The sequence below is a fragment of the Megalobrama amblycephala genome, linkage group LG13 (genome assembly GCF_018812025.1).
Source record: "Megalobrama amblycephala isolate DHTTF-2021 linkage group LG13, ASM1881202v1, whole genome shotgun sequence".
NCBI lineage: Eukaryota > Metazoa > Chordata > Actinopteri > Cypriniformes > Xenocyprididae > Megalobrama > Megalobrama amblycephala.
In genome coordinates, this window is record NC_063056.1 from 15,709,327 (window position 1) to 15,730,243 (window position 20,917).

Consider the following 20,917-nt stretch of genomic DNA (forward strand, 5'->3'; position numbering starts at 1 on the left):
AGCTGAGTGAACTTTGTAAATGCACTGTATTATAGTCGAGAGCTCGTGGGGCAGAGGGAGCGCATCTCTTAAAGGGGCCGTGCTGAAAAAATCAGTGCATAGTTAATGATGCCCCAAAATAGGCAGTTAAAAAAATTAATTTAAAAAAATCTATGGGGTATTTTGAGCTGAAACTTCACAGACACATTCAGGGGACACCTAGGACTTATATTACATCTTGTAAAAAAACAATCTAGGGCACCTTTAAAGAGATAGTTCACCCAAAAATTATCCCATGATTTACTCACCCTCATCTTCTTTCAGATGAACACAATTGGAGGTACATTTAAAAATATCCTTAGGTTATCCTAAGGTTTATAATGGTTGTGAATGGGGGGCTGCATTTTGAAGCCAAAAATAATGCATCCATACATAAAAAAAGTAATCCAGTGGGTTAATAAAGGCCTTCTGAAGCAAAGTGGTGCGTTTTGTTAGAAAAATATCCATATTTAAAATGGATTCATTCATTAAATGGATCCCCATTCACAATCATTATAAATCTTGGAGGACTAAGAATATTTTTAAATATACCCCCGATTGTGTTCGTCTAAAAGAAGATAGTCATATACACCTAGGTATATAGATAGTCATATACACGCTTCAAAAACATGTTGTTACACAGATACACATGGGAGCGTTTGAAAGCAGGCGTCTATCAGCGGATCACTAATATTTCCACTGATAGAAGCCTGCTTTCAAACGGCGGGGGGATTTGTGGTATCTATATTCTAGGGGCTTTATATTATAGCAGAGCCCCCAGCGTGAGTTTTTTTAAGGCGACTGTTATTTTAGAACATTATTTTAGAAAGGATATTAATTCCTTGACGACGCATCATGCAGCCACACTATGACAGGTGTGTATCGTGTTTATTTCATTTTTTCACCAGTGTGATCATACCCGTCAAAGGGTTGAAATCGATCGCTTTTCGGGGGTGGAGACAAATTGAAACTGAGGGGGCACAAATCAGATCTGAGGGGGCAACGCCCCTTTTTGCCCCCTCGTGGTGCCGGGCCTGATGAGAAGACCAAAACTCTATTTTACATAATATTATTTACATAACTTCAAGGCCCTGTTGTTGAATATGTTTAGACCATCATAGTTTACAGAAGAGAGAGAGAGTTCTCCACACTTCCAAAGACTGTAAACCCTAAAAAGAGCTGAGGATGCCACGGATGCATATGTGTTAGTGGATACTGTACGTGTAGTGCTTTATTGACGTTCATTGAGCCTAGGCACAGATGCCTTTACAGAATTGAGTTGTTTCATACAAAACAGCAGAATAAAATAGATCAAACTGAAAACTCTCTTTCTACAAAATTGAACTCTGTATGGAATTAATTGGAGTGTATAATGATCAAATGAATGAATTACAAAACAAGAGCATAATGCATATTTATTTTCTGGAAGCCGGGCTAAATGAGTAAACCTTTTTAAATTCCTGACCCTCAGTCACTTCTAAGATATCAAATACTGACATCACCTGTAACATTAAAAATAGAGTAGATATACAAAATTTAATAAAACTATGATTTCCTATTCATTAGATAATGCAAGAGGAGGGGATTGTAAAAAGCTACAATTACTCATAGTAGGGATAGAATGACATTTTAGAAATGCAAAAAAAAATTAACTTTCGTTTAAATGCTTAATTGTGCACAGTTACTCCTGAAAAGCAGCTCACCAATGACCCAGTGTCACTGCTGTGATCTCTATGAACTTTAGATTCTGTATTGTATCCTGACAAACAAAAGTGCTGAAGTGCCACACTTTGCGGCGGAAGTGTAAAGCCAGAAATGCGGAGAAAGGCTTCTGAAGCATCCGTGCATGCACAATTATGTGGGGTAGTTCTGCAGCAAAGGAAAACAGGAAAGCATCAGCTAGAAAGACAGAACGGAAGACACGGTGAGAAAAAAAAAAGTGAGTGGCAGAGAATGACAGCCAGCGATGAGTAGAATGTCACGGCAATTGCGGGCCCATCAGGGCTGCTGCATGATGGGTGATTGCCTCATGTGTTTCCCGCGAGTCCATCGGAGAGGACACGGCGCTCTCTCGTCTGTCCCTGGCCTAAACCTCCGCCACTGCCTCAGTAGCTGACATTTAAAATGTTGCTTCCTAACCACTTATGCTAATTGTTGTAATTTTCCTGATGAAGCGGCGTCCTGATACCTTGATGCAGCCAAGATAGTTTTACATTTTCTCTGTGAGCGCCGCTCGGCCATTTGGTCCGTGTAGTGTCAGCTTGGAGTGCTACTGAAAGCCGGCAAAATTGCAAGCAAATTGCATCAGATTGCCAACATTGTGAAAAGGTAAATTGCTTGCAAATCTATTTAAACCACTGGCCTATTTTCATCAGCCACAGTACTTGGTATTCATGATTGCTTAATTGGTGACCTTTTCTATTGTGTAGTGCTTTATGGTGTAATGGAAAGCGATCTTTACCAAACCAATTATGCCTTTTTTTCTCGCCCCACACCCATACATTATAGTTGTGATTGCGATGGCTAGTCCTTTGTAAATGAACTTTCAGATTCCAATTATTTCTTTATATAACTGATGGAGGATAAAGAGTCATTTGTTTGCTATGATGTTGCATTTGAAAGCTCTTTGAGGCTGAGACTGTCAAAGCAAATGGAGGCGCAAAAGCCACAAAGTCATGCCCTGCTTTTGACTGACCCCTCATTTAGCGGCGCTTTCCCATGCCGGAGACCAATTATGGCCTCAGCTGGCGAAATATTTTGTCAGATTCTTGAAAACAAGTATATTAGCTCGGGATTCAAATGAATGTTTTATCTATGGTAAAATGTGCGTTTAATCTACTCTCAGCATTCTGACCGCTTTGTGTCTCATATTTATGTATGTTGTAAAAAAGCACTTACTTTAAACAAAGACCCCTAATTATTCAGATTTTAAAGCGCAAAAATTATCTTTACACCAAAAGAGACACTTTTTTTGTGGTAAGAAACAAGATGACCCTTAACATTTAAATGCAATAAGTATATAAATCTAAATACGGTTTGCTAAAAGTCATGGTTTTTTGGCAGCCTGATGAGATGCTTCTGTCCGCTCAACTCAGAATGGGCATATATGAGTATAATTTTGCTGATTATGTATTATAAAGTGAATAGTTCTGGTCCTTGTTGCTGATTGGTCAATACAAGATATAGTAACACCTTTGACCTTTATATCATTGCGCGGCTGACTTATTTTTCAGGGACTGTATCGTCAAGCAGAAAGCAACAAAAAATTCTTTAGTTTTCATGTCGTTTCCAAACATTTATGGTTACTTTCTTCTGTGGAACACAAAAGAAGATATTTAAAAAAAATGTTTCAGTGTGTTTTGCTTTATACAGCGAGTCATGCAAAGTCATCGAGGTTCAGAACAATGTCATAAAGGATTGGAAAAACATAAGGGTATTAACAAAAATGATGGCAGAGCCTTGAACTAACAAAACAATAAAAAAGAAGGAAAATTTGCATCCTTAATTTTATGACAGCAATAATACACTCAATGCCATATTGTGAATATAGTTAAATTGACTTTTATCCATGACTTTGGGGTGTCCTTTTCAACTTAAAAAAAGTTCTTCTGACAAAGTTTTTTTTTTTTTAAGTAGCCAGAACAAAGTTTTTTCAGTAGCAGTCAGTCAGTTTATTATATATATATATATATATATATATATATAAAATATTATTATTATTATTATTATTATTATTATTTTTTATTTTTTTTTGTGGATTGAACAAAAACACTCTAAACATGTTTCTAACAAATATTGTCTTATTGACCTTACACTGTAATCCTGAAAGTTTGGGCAAAACTCAAAAAAATTGAGGTAATCACTTACATCAAATTTTTCAAGTTAAGAAATTCAGAGTTTAAGTAAGCATAACTGGCATATTTCAATTTTGTACTCATACATTTTAATTGAGTAAATTAATTCATACATTAAACTTAAAATAATTATGTAATCACAACATATGTTTAATAGTGGAAATGTAGCTAGTTATAATATATTGTTATTATTATTAATAGCCTATATTGTTTTTTTTGTTTTTTTTTGGCACACAAAAAGTATTGAACCGTTGAACCACTGTACTCACATGAACTGTTTTAAATATGTTTTGAGTACCTTTCTGGTTCTTGAGAAGTTCGGTGGCATTACTGTTTATGCAGGCCTCACTCAGCCTTCGGATTTTATCAAAAATATCTTAATTTGTGTTCCGAAGATGAACAAAGGTCTCACAGGCATAGAACGACATGAGGGTGAGTAATTAATAACATTATTTTAATTTTTGGGTGAACTTTAATTTTAGCATTTATTCTCCATGCTGTGAAATAGAAATCCCAGCCCAGTTTTAGGTAAATTTAAGTTTGTCTAAATTAAAAGAATCAAGTTAATAAAACTCAAAACAATGAAACATTTCAGATTACTTAAAATGTGTCAGTTTCGTGAACCCAAAAGAAAAAGAAAGTTCTAAATACTCATAAAAGTTAATTTGATTGAACTAATTTATTTAATTTGAGTTTGCCCTACTCAAACTAATTAATTATTTTGAGAGTTAGGGTTTACAGTGTCAAGTAGTTGTTCAAAACTCCACATGCTGTCCCAACTTTCCAAACTGAGTCATCTGTACAAACAACTTTACCTTGCATAGTATTGTGCAAGTTCCCAGCATGAATTGCAGCTATAATTAAGAAATGATCATTGCGTCACATTTTACTGTTTTAATTTAGGCTGCTGCTTCTGTTGTCACTGTTAGTTAGCTGTCATTAGCTGTTGTTGCTGTCTTAACATTTGTTGATCATCACCATGTTTGTATTTTGTGTGTTGAGGCATATTTGCATGTCATTAACTGTTGGATTTAATATATTTTTAATATGCTTGCCTAGTTTTAAGAAGCAAATAATGCCCATATCGTGTAGTGAGCTTTAAAAAAAAATGTAAGGATGAAAGAACAAGGTTCGTAGCTCCTTGAATTGCTAATTCTTTAGTTAAAGGTGCTAAAAGGTGCTCTTTCTTTAGGAAAAGGTGCTTTTCGTCGACTGCGAAACCAAAGACTGTTAGTGAGTTTTTGAAATGAGCGCATGCGTAAGAACAACCCCCCTCCTTCACAGCTAATTTCGAGGGAACGCCTCCCAAAACTCGTGCACGAGTATTGGAACATGAGTGTTTGTTTACCACTGGCATTCGCTGTGTCATGTTAGTGTATTCATTATGTCGGACTCACCGCAGGTAACTCATAATCTGCAGTTGTTACTCCTGTCTCCTGACAAAAACATTGTATGCAGCGCCTGTAGAGTGTGGAAAGTTACTGGAGCGCGCAGCCGCGCACGTCTCGCACAAGGAACGTCATGGCAGTGATTGACAAGCCAGAGGGCCAATCGTTTATGCGATCATCAATGTTTTTAAGGCCCTACCTAGTGCACAGATGATGTATATTAATATTATTCCTTTCAGTGCACCTAATAAATAGTCTTTTATCAGTTAGTAAAGACAGTTTGAAGTAATATTGCAAAACTGTGTAAAACAAAACATCCTCTTTAGCACCTTTAATTTGACTGTCTGTTACTGTTACAATTAGATCAGTGTTTCCCAATCCTGTTCCTGGAGGCACACCAACACTGCACATTTTGCATGTCTCCTTTGTCTGACACACCCATTTCAGGTCTTGGAGTCTCTACTAATGAGCTGATGACTTGAATCAGGTGTGTTTGATTAGGCAGACATGCAAAATGTGCAGTGTTGGTGTGCCTCCAGGAACAGGGTTGGGAAACACTGCATTAGATGAACACAAGTATTTAAGTTCTTAGTTGAGTTAACTTAAAATTTTTTTTAGTGTTATAGGTTACCTAAGTTTTTAAGTTAGGTCCACTTAATTTCCATGCAGTCCAAATTTTAGAATTACATCTTGTGCTTAAGCACAGAAAGGAAAAGAGAGAAAAAAAAGAGTGCCATTGCACATGTTAAAAAAGTTTATTTTATCTTGCATTGTGTCATCTTGCAATGTCTATTCATAAAGCGATTTTTGTTTATGTTGCAGAAGGCTGAAGCTGAGCATTGAAGACATAATAAATAAAGGGAAGAGATGAGCACTTCAATAACTATGCTGCAGCGGCACGAACAATATGCTGTGTGTGTGTATCTATTTGTGAGTTTGTGTGATTGATAGAGGGGCTGGCTGCGCATGTGTGTTTTCCTGCAGGCTGAGCCCCAGAGCAACAGATTCCTTCACTCAGATTAGCTAATTTTGATTTGTTTTCATACAGGGTGTGTGTGTGTGTGTATGTCTGGGCTTCAGGGCCTAGACTGTAAATTTTGCCTGCTGCGGGGTAGAAGCTGATTGATCTCTCAGTGTAAAATCGATAAGAAGACACTGTCATTTTTGTAACGAATGAGCTGCTCTGAGGAGATAGATTAAGACTCCACAGATCTCACCCTGCCTCTCTTTCATCAATCCCGCCCTGCCTGGGTTCGACTAGCAGAACCTGCAGCCGGCTTCAATCTCTCGCGCGCTGTATTAGCTCGGACCTGTGCACCGTTAGCAGAGGCCTCTTCATTATTCCGTGTATATTTCATCCGTATCAGCCGACTGCTAAAATCAAATATTTGCCCCTTTCCCCTCTCATGTCTGATCCACTTTGATTGATCTGTTTTATCATTTTCTGAAATACATCACACAGAGGGGTTGATTAAATCAAAAATTGAGGGCCATTGTCTTTCTCGCGCGTCCTTTATCAGAACTAATGTAACAAGCACGCTCATTTGTCTCCGGTTGTTACAAGGAATAAAGTCAGCGGTGCTTTTCGGCTGTCGGCGAGGCTGAGATTAGGAGAAGATTAATATAGTGCCTCACGTCTCTCTCCTCTTCCGCTCTCTGTCTGCTCTGTCGCCTCTTGTATCGTTGCGTCGGAGATGCGCCGCGCTCCCTCGCGGGTCCCTGTTTAACCTTCACCGACTCATCTATTATAGCACACCTCCAACTGGTACGCGCAGGCTAAACGCACTCGTCATGCCTTTGCTTTATTGATGGTGGGAGAAAACCATTGCATAATCTCTACTTTTTCCAGGCCATTTTTCACCCATTGCCTCTGCTGGTTCTTCTGATGAGGACTCATCTTGGGAGTGTGTTTGTGTGGGAGTGTGTGTTTGGAAGGGCATTGCTCATTTATCAAATATTAATACACGCATGCGTATGCAATATACAATGACAAGTGTAGGAGTAAATCTCCCTGACATTCCACATGGATGGGCCGTCACTTCTCTTAGTTTAGGAAAAAAAAAATATTTTATGGACATTTTTTTTGATAATTGGATTGGAATTTATTTGACAGAATATTTGATCATGAATTTTAATTAACTTAACTGAATGTGTATTTTTCCTTTTGTTGATATTTATCATTTGTTCTTAGAATTACAGAGCACTTATTACAGAGTTACACTTTTATATTTTAATTTATTAACTAAATAAAAAACTAACTTATTAAAATGTCATTTATTCATAGATTTTCATTCATAGATCCATGTCCCATATGCAGACCTTCAATCTTAAAATTTGAAAAACATCATAAAATATGAATATTTAAAAAAAATAGTGAAAATTTTGCATATTTTATCAAAAAAAAAAAAAAAAATTGATGTTATTTCCATCATGTACACATTGTTCGAGATGTGATGGAAATGACATTGGTGGAAATTTTATTGACAGAATTCTCCACCATTGTTAGTAGATAACGTAGACACACTCATGACTGTAGTTTATTTTCTTTCAGTTTCAGAATTGATTGACACTTGATGTTTAATATACTCTACAAAAATGATCTACATTGAATGGAACTGTATGAAAGTTTGTGCTTTTGTATTTTTAACATTGAGTCTCCAGGGAGTGCAGATCAAATACAAATGTAATTCCCTCTTGTACTCTCTCATAATCTTGTAACAATTGGTGCTTGTGTTCAGTAGATTATTTATGACCATCACCAGCATGTGTTAATCACAAGGACAAGCCCCCTTAAGAGTTTTTGAGGAGAGAGAGTAAGAGAGAGGGATGTGGATAAATGGTGAGCGAAAGCTGCGGCGTGTAATACTTGTTTAATTCCCATTGGGTGTGCTTCTTATCAAATTAAAGTGGGGGGGTTCTGTCAGGACTGATGGCTGTTCCTTTTGGACGGGGCAGCATGTGTAAAATCGGCCAACAAGAGATTTTGGGTGGTGCTGGTTAGGGATAGGGAGCACTGCACAGCATCGCACGCCCCTGTCACTTCACTCCCCCTCTCCCGACTTGCCGCTCCCGCCCCGGGGTCAGCTGTCCCAGAGCGCCAGCTACAAGGACTGGCGCGGGGAGACGGGGGCCCACTACATCACCTCCAGCTGGGAGACTTATTACTCCCACCCCTCCTCACCTGGCCCAAGCCATTCATTACATCATCAGCCTATTAAATATTCATGAGGTTAAGGACAGGAGGGAGGGGGATTGGCTGGTGGGGAGAGGAGGGGTGGGGTACAAGGGGTTTTGATTCTGCAGGTGGCTGTTAGGTCTGTAATTGGTCCCCACTTGCCTCAGCAGCGTAAAATTGTTTTCATTATGCGTTCACACACGGGCCGTGCGAGAGCTTCCCACAGGATCCAAAAAGAGAAATTTCACTTAAACAAGCTCCCAGCCCGCAGAATGAGAGAAAAACGCAAGGAAGAAATGGTTTTGAGAGAGAAAACATGATGGGAAGGCTAATAATTAACTAGCTTTGCACGAACAATAGCAGAGAGTGGGACGAGGAGAGAGAAAGACACAGGAAAACAGAGTGAGATTACTCCAAAATAGAAAAAAAAAAAAAAATCAATCCGGCAGTTGGGGGGGTGGCGTTACCCCCTCACCCTTGTGGCCCTTGAGAACATCCATAGTCACTAGGGAGGAGGGGAGGGATGTAGGGGGAGAAAAAGAGCGAGAAAGAGAGAAAAGTTTCCACCTGACTGGAGTTCCCATGGTTTGCCATGCAGGAGGGTAAGCAGGTTTCTGCAATAAACTCAGTCCATTGTCTGCCTAGAAAGGCCAGTCAGGTCCCTCCATTTGGATTCAAGAGTGTCTCTTTCTGTGCTCCTTGCGCTGAACTAATCACCACCGTACTTTGTTTAATTGCAGCCAAAGGGAGAGATGCGTTCAAGAAGTCATTCTGATCCCACACACCCCCTCGAGTCCATTTCCTACACCCCCTTCCCTCTCTCTCTCAGCCTCCTTTTCCTTTTATTGAGTTGCACAGTTATGCAAAGACAACAAACAGGGTTGTAGGTTCAATGCAGTTTTGGTTGAGGAGGTGGAGTAGGTAAGTCCCGGGGGCGACGCATGGAGAAATGCTTCCATTCTGGGAGAACGCAACAGGTCTTGCTGGAAACGACGGCCGGAGTGGCGAGTGGTCGGTAAGCCTATTGGGCGGGAAGCTCGCCATAATCAGGTGCATGTCAAAGCCATTATAATGGACTCAAATTCACTGCTCCTCATTTTAAAATGGACATTCAGAGGGAGAAGGTGCAGGGCTTTGTGTGCAATGACTCTGGGGTCAGTCGCTTTGAGGAGGATGGGGGTGTTCGGATTTATGGGACAGGACCTCCACTTTAGCACACACACTTATATATCCTAACCTAGTGCATGAAAAAACCAAGCAGTCGTCTTGCCTTCGCTTTATTGTCTTTGTCACATTTGTCTTTTTTTCCTTTTGTCCCCTCTCAGAGGAAGCGAGCACACCTGAACCAAACCAAATCCACGTAGTCTTCAATGACTTCAGGACAGGCATTAAAATAAATGTTAGGATCTCACATGGGAATGGAGAGCAATAACGGTCAGTGATCATTTACAATTACCCATAAGTTGTCTTAAGTTTCTTTGTATGACATAATTCGCGTCTTAACATCGCCCATCACAGCGGGAGTTTACCACACAAGCTTGTCTGCAGTAGTGTTGATGCGGAATCACCCTCCTCATCATCCCAGCGTGAAGGAGACCTTTGCAGGGCGAGGTGCTCAAATCCCATCTCACTAAAAGACTCCCCAAGTGACCCCGGGCCACTCATTTAACCCCTCACTGTGCCTGCAAGCCCTGGTAACACAGGGGATTTTGATGCTTGATGCACTTTTGGGGTCTCACTCAGACCAGTTCATTGAGCTCTGTAGGTGGGAAGAGCTAAAATATCTGAGCTGGGAAATCCCTCATGAATGGCATTTCTCTGGAATTACAAATGAGGGTTATATATAGCTGGGGTTTGTGTAGGTGTTAGGGAAATTTGAGTTGAATTTGAAGAGTTGAGTGAATTTTTTTTTTTTTTACTTGATTACACCAATATGAATACAAATAGTGCACTGGACACTCTTAAGGAACACCTACATGTTCTCTAAACTATAGACTTTACAAAACATTACAGTTTTTTGTAGTGCAACAACTCTTCATAAATGTTGTTGTTCAGCGATTCTAGATAAGATATGAAACATTTCCTCTCATTGTTGAGAGGTTTTCAAAAACAAGGGATTAATGGGACACAATTGCCATTCATGATGCTCTCTCTCTTAAGAGATGGGGGGATTTTGCTCTCTCTCTAAAGAGATAGGGGGATTTGGTATTGTGTGGGCAATTGGGCTGTCCCTCCCTCACTCTCTTGACTTCTGTGGGGGCTGACCGGAGGTCGGAACCGGCCAATGAGGGCTCTTTGCCGGCCTGTGAAATATTGCATTCTGGTCCCATCACTCTCTCTCCCTCTCTCAGGCTCAAAGACTGTTTAAATGGTTGTGGTTTATTATTGCCCACTGAGGGCTAAAGTGATCCTCTGTGAGGCCTGTGGGAGAGGAGGGGCCACAGGACCTGGCTTTCTCTGCAAGCGCTTTTGCTGGACAGCTGTTCAGGCCTTGCCTGACTTTTCATATGGATATGTATGGTAATGGAAGGCAATGGAGTGGGGATGAAGAGGAGGCAGCGTTAGAGCCCTCACTCTCTTCAGCACGCCTCTAAAAGCTCCACAAAAGGAGCAGTAAAAAGGGGCTGTGCCGGTGAAGCTCCTACTTTTTGTGGGCCTGAATTAGTTCTGCAAAAGCAATGAAAGTGATCTTTAGCCGCGAGACAGGGGAAGTCTGCCCACGGGACCCGGCGAGCTCATTAGCACAAAAACGTCTAGCGCCGACAGATAATTGACTGAGGCAGATTCAACTATCACTCCCCCAGAGTCTGTCACAACAGTTCCTTGAGCGCGGCACACACACGGTACACCCCATCCCCACCCCTCCACCTTCAATGACATGATACAAACACATCCCATCACATTCCATTAACACTTTGCACTTTTTCCTCCATTCGCTCGCAGCTTTTCCTCCCACATCCCGATCTGAGTGCTTCGTCACCCTGGCAGTTTTACCCAGTGGCGTTGATGTCGGTAGACTGAGATGAAACCGTAGCAGCTAGTTTGCAAGCGTCTCTCCGACATTTTTGTTTTCAGTCTTCTGAAATCCTTGCGTGTTCATTTCTTCTGTGAAATGAAAGCATAACAGAATGTGAATCCGTTGACCATGTGGCCGTGCGTCTATGAAGTTTTATCACCGTCCTTCTCCCTGATCTCCGAATTGGGTAATTAAAAATGAAAAAGTGGGAAAATTTCCCGTCTAATGATTTTCTGAAAGTGTCGAGAGCTTGTTTTTTGTTCTGCTGAGCACAAATGACTGTGGCACACATGTTCAAACCCTGCAGAGGCCTCTGCCTGTGCTCATCATAATGGCAGTCTAACTGCTTCGAGGTTAAATTGACTGGAAAATGCTGTTTTAATTTTCATGTTAATTGAAATGGACTAATTGTTAATATATTCACAAGGCGAAAGTACCAACCTAAAATGGGATTTTGATTTCTGTCGAAATCATATTGGCTCTATGTGGCAAATAACAATCAGTAAATTACAAAAAACAAAAAAAAATAGCCAGTTTTATTAGTTTTATTTTTCCGCTGATTAAAATTTGAATGTTAGCACTGCCCAGCTGTTGAGGTGACTGAACTACATATTCCACAATTTCTGATAAATTAATTTTTTTTTTCTGGAAACATTAAAAAAAAAAAGATCTCTGGATTCATGATCTTTTTAGCTCCAATAAAGTCTTTTGATAACGGAAAAACACCTTTTAATACATTTAATCTAATTCAGTTGCCAAAAGTCCCTAAAAGGAATTACGAGATACGGACGGTGGGGGGTGAATCCGCATCCAACAATCACACTGCATTTGCAAGAGAGAGGGGAGAAAGAAAAAAGACAGAGAAAAAGAATTTTGTCAAGCAGCTAAACAGGCCTTTCTCCATGGCAGCCCCCTTCCTTCACGGGCAACTATAGAAATTAGCCCTTGCCTTCTCTGCGCTCTCACACTTGGCTACACACGCTTGCATGGACACAAGGAAAAGTAGAAAAAAACTCTTTTCTTTCTGTCAGCATTCCTAGCCAACAATGGCTAGATTAGGCAACGTGAGGGCCCCCCTTGGGGGGGGTGTATTGAGCGGCCAATGGCCCCAGCAGGAACAGCTGGTGGGGGTTAATGGCGACTGAACTCCGCAGTCGGGACCCTTTCTCCATTGTGTGGGCCACTCATGGGAAGGGAAGGGGGCCGCTGACAGATTCTGGGTTGCGAGGGACCCTCGGTACAGTGTGCAGGGGTCAACCGAGTGATGCATGTGTGTGGTGCGTCGCTGGCAAGTGACAAAAAGGGACGTGTGGACTAGGGAATCAAAACTGGTTTCCGGCAAAAGGAGACACTGCACATGTTAGGGAACATTAGTTGGAGGGAGGTGAAAGGGAAAGTGAAGACAGGATGGAAGGAATTCCCTGTGAAAAGAAAATGTTCACTTCCTCTTCACTTTTCACCCTCTAATCGAGTCAACACAGGTGAGGGACTTCAGGATGAGTCAATTAAATTAAATTACTTTTACTCATTTGATTAATTAAATGTTCTTGATCTCAAGTACGCATTAATTTTTACCTACTGTAATCTTTTCTAATTTGAGGTTTGTGTCTTCCAGTAGGAAGCTGGAGTCCTGTGTCTACTGGCACATTAGATCCACACGTCAGGTGCTCCTGCAATGATTACGAGTCTCCGATCTACATCTTTATGTAAATACACGTTGCTTCTTGCATTCAAAAGACTGAATAATGATTCCATCAAGAAGCCTAGACTCGTGTGGATTTTCAGTGCATCTTTAATGCACTTTAATGCATTTTCATTTTTAACATAATTTTTTCATATTATGACTATTACATGACGTCACTGCTTCCACCAACAGTGTAGTAAACGCATTACAAGACTGGCTGTCACATCTTGGTAACCAGAAATCTTACCATTTAGAGTTTGTTTGTGAATATTACACCTCAAGATCGCCATCTTGACAGGACAATGGTTCCTTGTGAAATGAAGAGCTTCTTAGTGAGAGCTGACAAGACTTAATCCCAAACTCCAGTATGCAGAATTCCCTCCATTTAATGTCAAGCCACCATGCTTCATGTCGCTCATTAGTTGCCTGATTATGATAGCACACCGATGTAACATTTAATCGAGGCTGACACCAGATTTGCCCCTGCTACAAATCCCCCTCTGCCATGCAAATTGAGTCGTTTGAGTGTGTATGTGTGTGTGTATGTAAGGGGGGTGTTTGATATGGTGCAGCAGGCTCGGAAATGAAAGATTAGTGTGGAGATGAGACACAGGGGACGCCTGGTCTCTGCTCTCAGTACTGTGATTACAAAGATGCCTTCAGAGGACTTGGTGTTTTCCACGCAGAGCACTGGCACTGTGCTCAGGGCTGAGGGAGATGAAATTAACAGTGCTTTTTCCATCTCTAGTGAACATTCAAGAGAGCTTTGAGAAAATAACGCATTCCCTTGACAGTCATACTTAGTCTGGCAACCCAGAAATGTTCTGTTACTGTAAACCATCAAAAAGATCTAAATTTCTACAAAATTGGGAAAAATATCAGTTTACAGTTTCAGGATTGCACCAGAACTTACATTTCTTCAAGGACAGGCTTGAATGCAAGACGTTTCTTGTCCTTCAGTATCCTTTTTGTCCTGTTAGATTAATGGATAGGTGCTTGACAGATAAGTTTGAGGATCAAATATTATGGGTTGTCTGTACAAGATGTGATATCCAGTGCTGTCAACCAACCTTTTCTTGATATTTTGAGGATTTTAAGGCATTTCAACTGTACTTTTTCTCGTCAAGACACATTCTTTGATTTGCATACAGATTTGCATGCAGAAGAAAGTAAGAATTGGCACAAGGAAGGCTAGAGGTAAACCACATGAACTGGTTGTTTTTTCTGTCAGTCAGTCATTAAAGATATCAACCTTTATGATCTATTGCAGTACTACAGCATCACCTGCTTCTGTGACAATCATTATGAAAGATATATGCACATGGACTCTTATTGACTGCATTATGAACAGTAGTTTATGCAGCTTTTATGTCTCACACAACTGTATAACACACTTCACCACTATTTAAAGGTATAAAACAATGAATTATACTTGAACAGATAAATCTTACATAAGACTCCAGTCATATTTGCCTTATAAACAACATTTTATTCTACATAGAGTGGGTTGCCTCATGAGGGCAGGCAGCCATCATATTAGGGGCTTTCGCACCGGAGGAACCTTTTCATAGTTCCTAGAACTATTGGCTGAAGTACCCGGATTTTGCCGTGCTCGCACCGCAGGAACTAGGAACGATTTTAGTTCTAGGAACTCCTTTTGGTGGAACTAAATTAGCTCCTACTTCAGAGTAGGGTCTAAACCAGCTCTATCCACAAGTTTCCTACGCCCCATGAGGCCTTGCGTCAAACGTGGGAGCGTCTTCCGGTTCGAAGTAAACAAGCTGGACGTGACACTCATTCATTCAACAGTTGACAGTCATTCAAGATTTAACGATCCAAACTTGCGAACGTTTGTTTTTTACTTAAAGATTTAAGATTCCGGCATCAATATTTGAACAATGTTTTACAATAAAAAAAATGTTACAGTAATAGTAATGTATTAATTTATGTCAGGAGTGCACATAAATCATGCTAAATCTAACTGATATTTATATTGACATAAAAAGAAAACACAGACCTATTCAGTTGCGCCTGCTTCCATTTATTTGCGATCACAAGAATGCAAAAAACAACTCCACTAAGGCTATTAAATCCAAAGGCTTACACATTTAGAAATATATTGATAACATACCCTGTTTACGTCACTTTTCTGAGCATATCTATTTATTTTCCTCTAAATTATGCGATATCTCTCCGTCTATCTATCATGATCCTTTCAGCCAGAGCAACAGAGGGAGCTCATGAGAAGACAACAGGAGTTATGAGTTATACGAGTTAACGGGAGTGTGTGAATCTGTGAAAGATATGCATTTGTCAGGAATCAACAGGCATGAGACAGATAAAACATTAAACCTAATACATACACGATTATAATCATATAAGAATTGTCTTCGTTCCTCAAGCAGTCTCTGAAATTTTCCATAAATGTGTGTATTTATTATCGCAATGGTTAACATAAGTAGCCTTTAGCATCGCATACAGTGGAAACGCGACTGGCTCTGGCACGCACGATACGTTAGAAGTAAAATATCACATCATCTGGCTTTGGTGCATCAGTGACAGGTGAAGAACAGACAGCAGGTTGTTCGTGTATTGCAGGGTCAGGATGCTCTAGTCATGCAGCAGTAAAGTAAAGAGCAATTAAGGGCACGAAAACTGTTTATTGTATTGTGATATTATTAACTAATAAATGTACTAAACTGAGATGTTGTCCCTGAGCGCCGTAACGACATCTCTCATAAAGATTTGCAACTTTACAAAGTAAACAATGATCCAAAAACACTTAGCCTCTTCGCTAATTAGCACACAAAATACCATTGGTATGCTGCTTCCACCGCCTCACCGGAAGTTGTACCCACGTTCTCTTTTACAGTAGCGCCCCGCGGAAACAGGTGGATAGGAACTATCAGTGACGTGAGTGTACGTTGATTGGTAAAACACGTGTCAAACACCAGAACCCGGCATTTTTAAAAAGCCATGTAAACATATTTACTTCACAAAAACATGTAAAACAGCGATAACAGCATTTACCTGTTGTCTGCAGGGTTGTGTTCTTTTCTCTGCCTCGATTCCTTCTTTCTTTGTTTATTTAACGTTATATAGCACAGTTTAATACAACGCAAGTTGTCCAAAGTGCTTCACAATCCCAAAAACTATACTGAAAGTTGTTATAGGAGATTTTGTCTCTTAGCTCCACTTTTTGCTCTTTCACTCGCATAGATTATGCGTTTACATTCCATTATCCGTTATCATGAAACCCACGACACACAACAAACAGCTCCGATCGCGGCATCCTCCATTCACCGTTTTTTAGCGTTTCGCATTAAAGACGCTGCTGTCGGCCGCTTCGCAGTTCCTATTTCCAGTGTGAATGCAACTAGGAACATGGCCCAGGGGAGAAATTAGTTCTCGGGGAACTATCCTAGTGGCTAGTTCCTAGAACTATTCGGTGCGAAAGCCCCTATTGAGGTTACATGACCAGCTGAATACTGTTCACACTTCCTATGTCTGAATATGCCTGAAACGAGTAGTATACCCAAATTCATTGTATTCATAAAACAGTAGGTAAAAAGAACCCGAATGACTTCTGCCGAGATTCCGAAGTCCGCATTTGAATTGACACTTTACAATCCCATTAGGCCACAGGAGAGGAGTGTGGATGGCAGTGAAGTGACGCAACTGACGCTGTTGTCACATGTCAGTGACAACATGGGGGATGTAATACACCAGAATTTCATTCATACTACACACATTCATACCACATAGAACGTACTATGGTTCATTAGTTAGTTTGTAATAAAATGTAGTTGCTCAGACAGTATGATTTTGGATGCTGCTAACATCACTTGTGAAAAGTGAATCATGGAGTAGAGAGTATGCAAATCTAGGAAAAAAAAAACTTGTAAGTATTCACCATGTGAAAAAGAAGTGCACTAAATTGTATTGAATGTGCACTTGAAGTGTACTTCAAATCTTACAAGTATGTTTTTTTCAAAACTTTCTTGCAGATAATATAATACTGTACTTGATTATAATTGTTATTCATTGTTACATTTAAAGGGTTAAATCACCCAAAAATGAAAATTCTGAAAATTCTGTCATTAATTCCTCACCCTCATGTTGTTCCAAGCCTGTAAGACTTTCGTAATAAAGGCCTTCTGAAGCAAAGCGATGTTTGTGTAAGAAAAAAAATATCCATATTTAACAAATTATAAAGTAAAATATCTAGCTTCCGCCAGACCTCCTTCCGTATTCAACTTACAAAGAAAGTGTAAACTGGCGTCGTGTCAGTTTAGCTTTTTCCGTAAGTTGAATACGGAAGGTGCAGGACGTAGCGTAAGCATTTTGAACTGCGAGAAGCATTACAATTTCTTCGTAAGTTGAATAAGGAAAGGCGGTCTGGTGGAAGCTAGATATTTTACTTTATGACTTGTTAAACATAAATATTTTTCTTACACAAACGCGTCACTTCGCTTCAGAAGGCCTTTATTAACCCCCCCGGAGCCGTGTGGAGTATGTTTATGATGGATGGATGCACTTTCTTGAGTTTCATTCTCATTGGTCCTGTTCACTGCCATTATAAAGCTTAGATCAGGATATTTATTAACATAACTCCGATTGCGTTCATCTGAAAGAAGAAATTCATATACACCTAGGATGGCTTGAGGGTGCGTAAAGCTTGGGGTAATTTTCATTTTAAAGTGAACTAGTTCTTTAAGTTCGCTCGCAAAACTTTTACGTTTTGAACACAAGGGATTTGCGAGCGAATGCAGAGTTTCTCGGGGGAACGCAAAACATTTGCGAAAGAATGCAAAACCATCTATTTTTTCATCACCGTGTCTCTTTAGGGGCTCTGTACTTCTCAGTACACTTGGAAGTCAACTTTATTTCAAAGATATTAAAACTTTAAACTATAATTAGCATGCAATTAAATGTCCGAAAACATTCAAGTATATTCAAGTAACAAGCACTATTTTTAAAAGTATGCTTAAGTGTACTTTTTTCCACAAGGGCAATTCTGTTTCTTTTTCTTCTTTTACAATTCTGTTTACTTCTTATTTAAACTTCTTATTTTTTTCTTAATCTCTTCTGGCTGAGATTTGAAGTAATTAAATGGGTAAACTTCAGGAATCTTCTACTTAAAACAGCCCCCCACTCTTCATGTAACACCTGTTTTCATCACTCCCCCCTCTTCTCCACTCCTTTTCATTCTGTAATGATACCAGAGTGCTTCAGCACAGCCAGAGCTGGGACGTGTGTCGTCCTCACCCCCCTCCCATCAGTAAACATTTCATTTCCTTGTCCTGTCAGTAGTGTCTTTGCCCTGTGCTTGTTGGCAGGGCCCCTAATCTGAAACGCAAACTCACTTTTGTAGATTAGCCACTTCATCTTCCTCTTCTCATTGAGGACACTGTTGTCCCCCCCGCCTCTGCATCCCGGCAAGTTATGCTTGCCTATTCGCCAAGCTCTGCTGAGCCACTCAAGTCCAGCCCTGCTGTGTTTGTCGTCCTCCCAGTGCGTTTGCCCAAGTCATTGTCTTTTAAAATGGCTCTTAAGAAAACATCTCATTGGAAGTGGCGTATGATTCCCTGGTGACGATCGGTTGCCTTCCTGCCAGTGTTTATCACTGAAGCCTGAGCTAACTGAATCAGTCTCCACTGTCCCCCTGTGCTGATGATGGAGGGAAATTGCATTTGCATACTGTAACTCAACATAGCTCGGCAGAACTAAATTACAATCCCTTACAACTGCAATTACCCTGGGAAAACAGCCAGGGCTGAGCTCTCTTGGAAGAGCTGTTTTTGTTCTTTTTTCCCCCCTCTCTTTTATGAGAGACAATGAATCCTGGTGCGGATACGCAGCTACCTGTTTTTACACGTCCCCTCCTTCCTCGAAACACCTGTGCTCAGTGGTTGTCTCATTGTTTTTCTCATCCTTCGCTCATAAAGATTGAGAGACCAAAGAAACGACAGCAGGAGGCTCTCACTGACTCATACCTCCTTTCTGGCGCCAGCTCGCTGACGGTATGCTTCCTGCCACCACTTAAAAAAGCTGGTCATGTGATGCAGAGGACTTGAGTTTCCAGATGCTAATCGTACCTGTCACCATAAATTCAACAGGTTTGGCTCGGGGCAACCACAAATATGCGAACTGCACTTCAGTTACACAGACCGACAGGTTTCTGACATTAAAGCAACATCTCAAACATTGCAATTTGCAAGTTGTTTAGTTTTAGTATACTGGGTTTTTTTTGTTTTCTTTTTCTTTTTCTTTTTGGTGGTAAAGGATGTCTGGCTCATGTCAGATGTTGGGTTTTGGTTTCAATTATTGACATTTTCAATGCCGAACATTTTTAAATGCTTCATTCTGTAATTACAAAAAACTTGCATTTTGCAAGTCAATTATTAATTTTATATATATATGATGTATTATATTCTATATTATTATATTTATTTATAATAAACATAATGTTTATTATGTATATGTATATATGTATGTTTATATTTATGGAAAATGTAAATCTTACATTTATATTATATAATATATGTACACACGCTTACATTTAAAAAGTTATGGGCCAGATTTACTAACAGCTTGCGCCATCGCAAAACCTTTTTTGGCATTAAAAAACTACTGTTGGGATTTAATAAAGACACGTAGTGCAAAATTTATGCTGAAAAGAAATTCAAAATTTATGGGAGGAGAGTATTTAAATGAATCACGAAACGCGATTTACTAATGTTTGCGCTCGTCAATTTACTTGTATTTGCGCCATTATTTAACGCCCAAAAAAAGCATATCTTACCCCATTTTGCGACATAGCTGCAATTGTTGCTGCTAGGAGGAGACACCGCAAAGAACAGAGAACGCATGGTAGAAGGGAGAAAATATTTTCCACTTGTATTCATTTCTTTGGAATGGCAGAGGAAGACGTTGTCTGAACATATTGTTTGCCAAGCTATGTTGGCCTATATATATAACTGGCACCTGATGAGAGCATCAGCTCTGTTTGCAACCCAACGCTAATTTGTGCTGCTCTTGTTAGATTGCGTTGATCATTATGTAAATGATTTGAATGCGTCTGTGTCTAATTTGCGCGTCAGCAGTAGATCACATGCAAAACTTGCCACTCCCATCACCGTATTTGTGGAATTACTCTCTCACGCTAATAGTAAATCTGGCCGTATATGTGATTTTTTAATATTAAATGATTATAATATTATATATTTAACATAATATATAACGTAAAATGCATATCTTACATTTATGTTATATACACACACTCACACACATTTAAAAATTCAGTTAAACGGAATTTGTATATATGATGTAAATAATACATACATACATACATATAGTCAAACCAAAAATTATTCAGACATTTTTGATATATTTTAATAGTGGGTTCAGGGCACTAGTTCATTTATGTAAGTGAGGACAGCAAAATAAACTGTGACATATTATACCCAAAAATTCTTCATACAGTGGACTACCAGTAAAATTGATTAAAAATTTGGAACCAAAAATTATTCAGACACTTTGACCTGACCGTGTTTTCCTTAAGTGTTATCTGACATAATTAGGATACATTTTTTTCTGACACAGTTAAACAGTTAAATTTTATTACCATTTTTTTTTTTTTGGTTTGACTGTATGTGTGTGTGTGTGTTGATATATATATATATATATATATATATATATATTATTGAAGTTGATATATATATATATATATATATATATATATATATATATATATATATATATATATATATATATATATAT

The 20,917-nt window shown here is 39.5% G+C and overlaps 1 long non-coding RNA gene across 1 annotated transcript in view; it reads left to right on the forward strand.

Annotated features, from left to right (window-relative positions):
• LOC125244112 overlaps window positions 1-20,917 on the forward strand; it is a 53,234-nt gene that overhangs the window by 24,969 nt on the left and 7,348 nt on the right. Inside the window, exon 2 of the long non-coding RNA XR_007179227.1 lies at window positions 9,761-9,869. This is a non-coding gene — a long non-coding RNA (uncharacterized LOC125244112). The remainder of the gene's footprint in view (window positions 1-9,760; window positions 9,870-20,917) is intronic.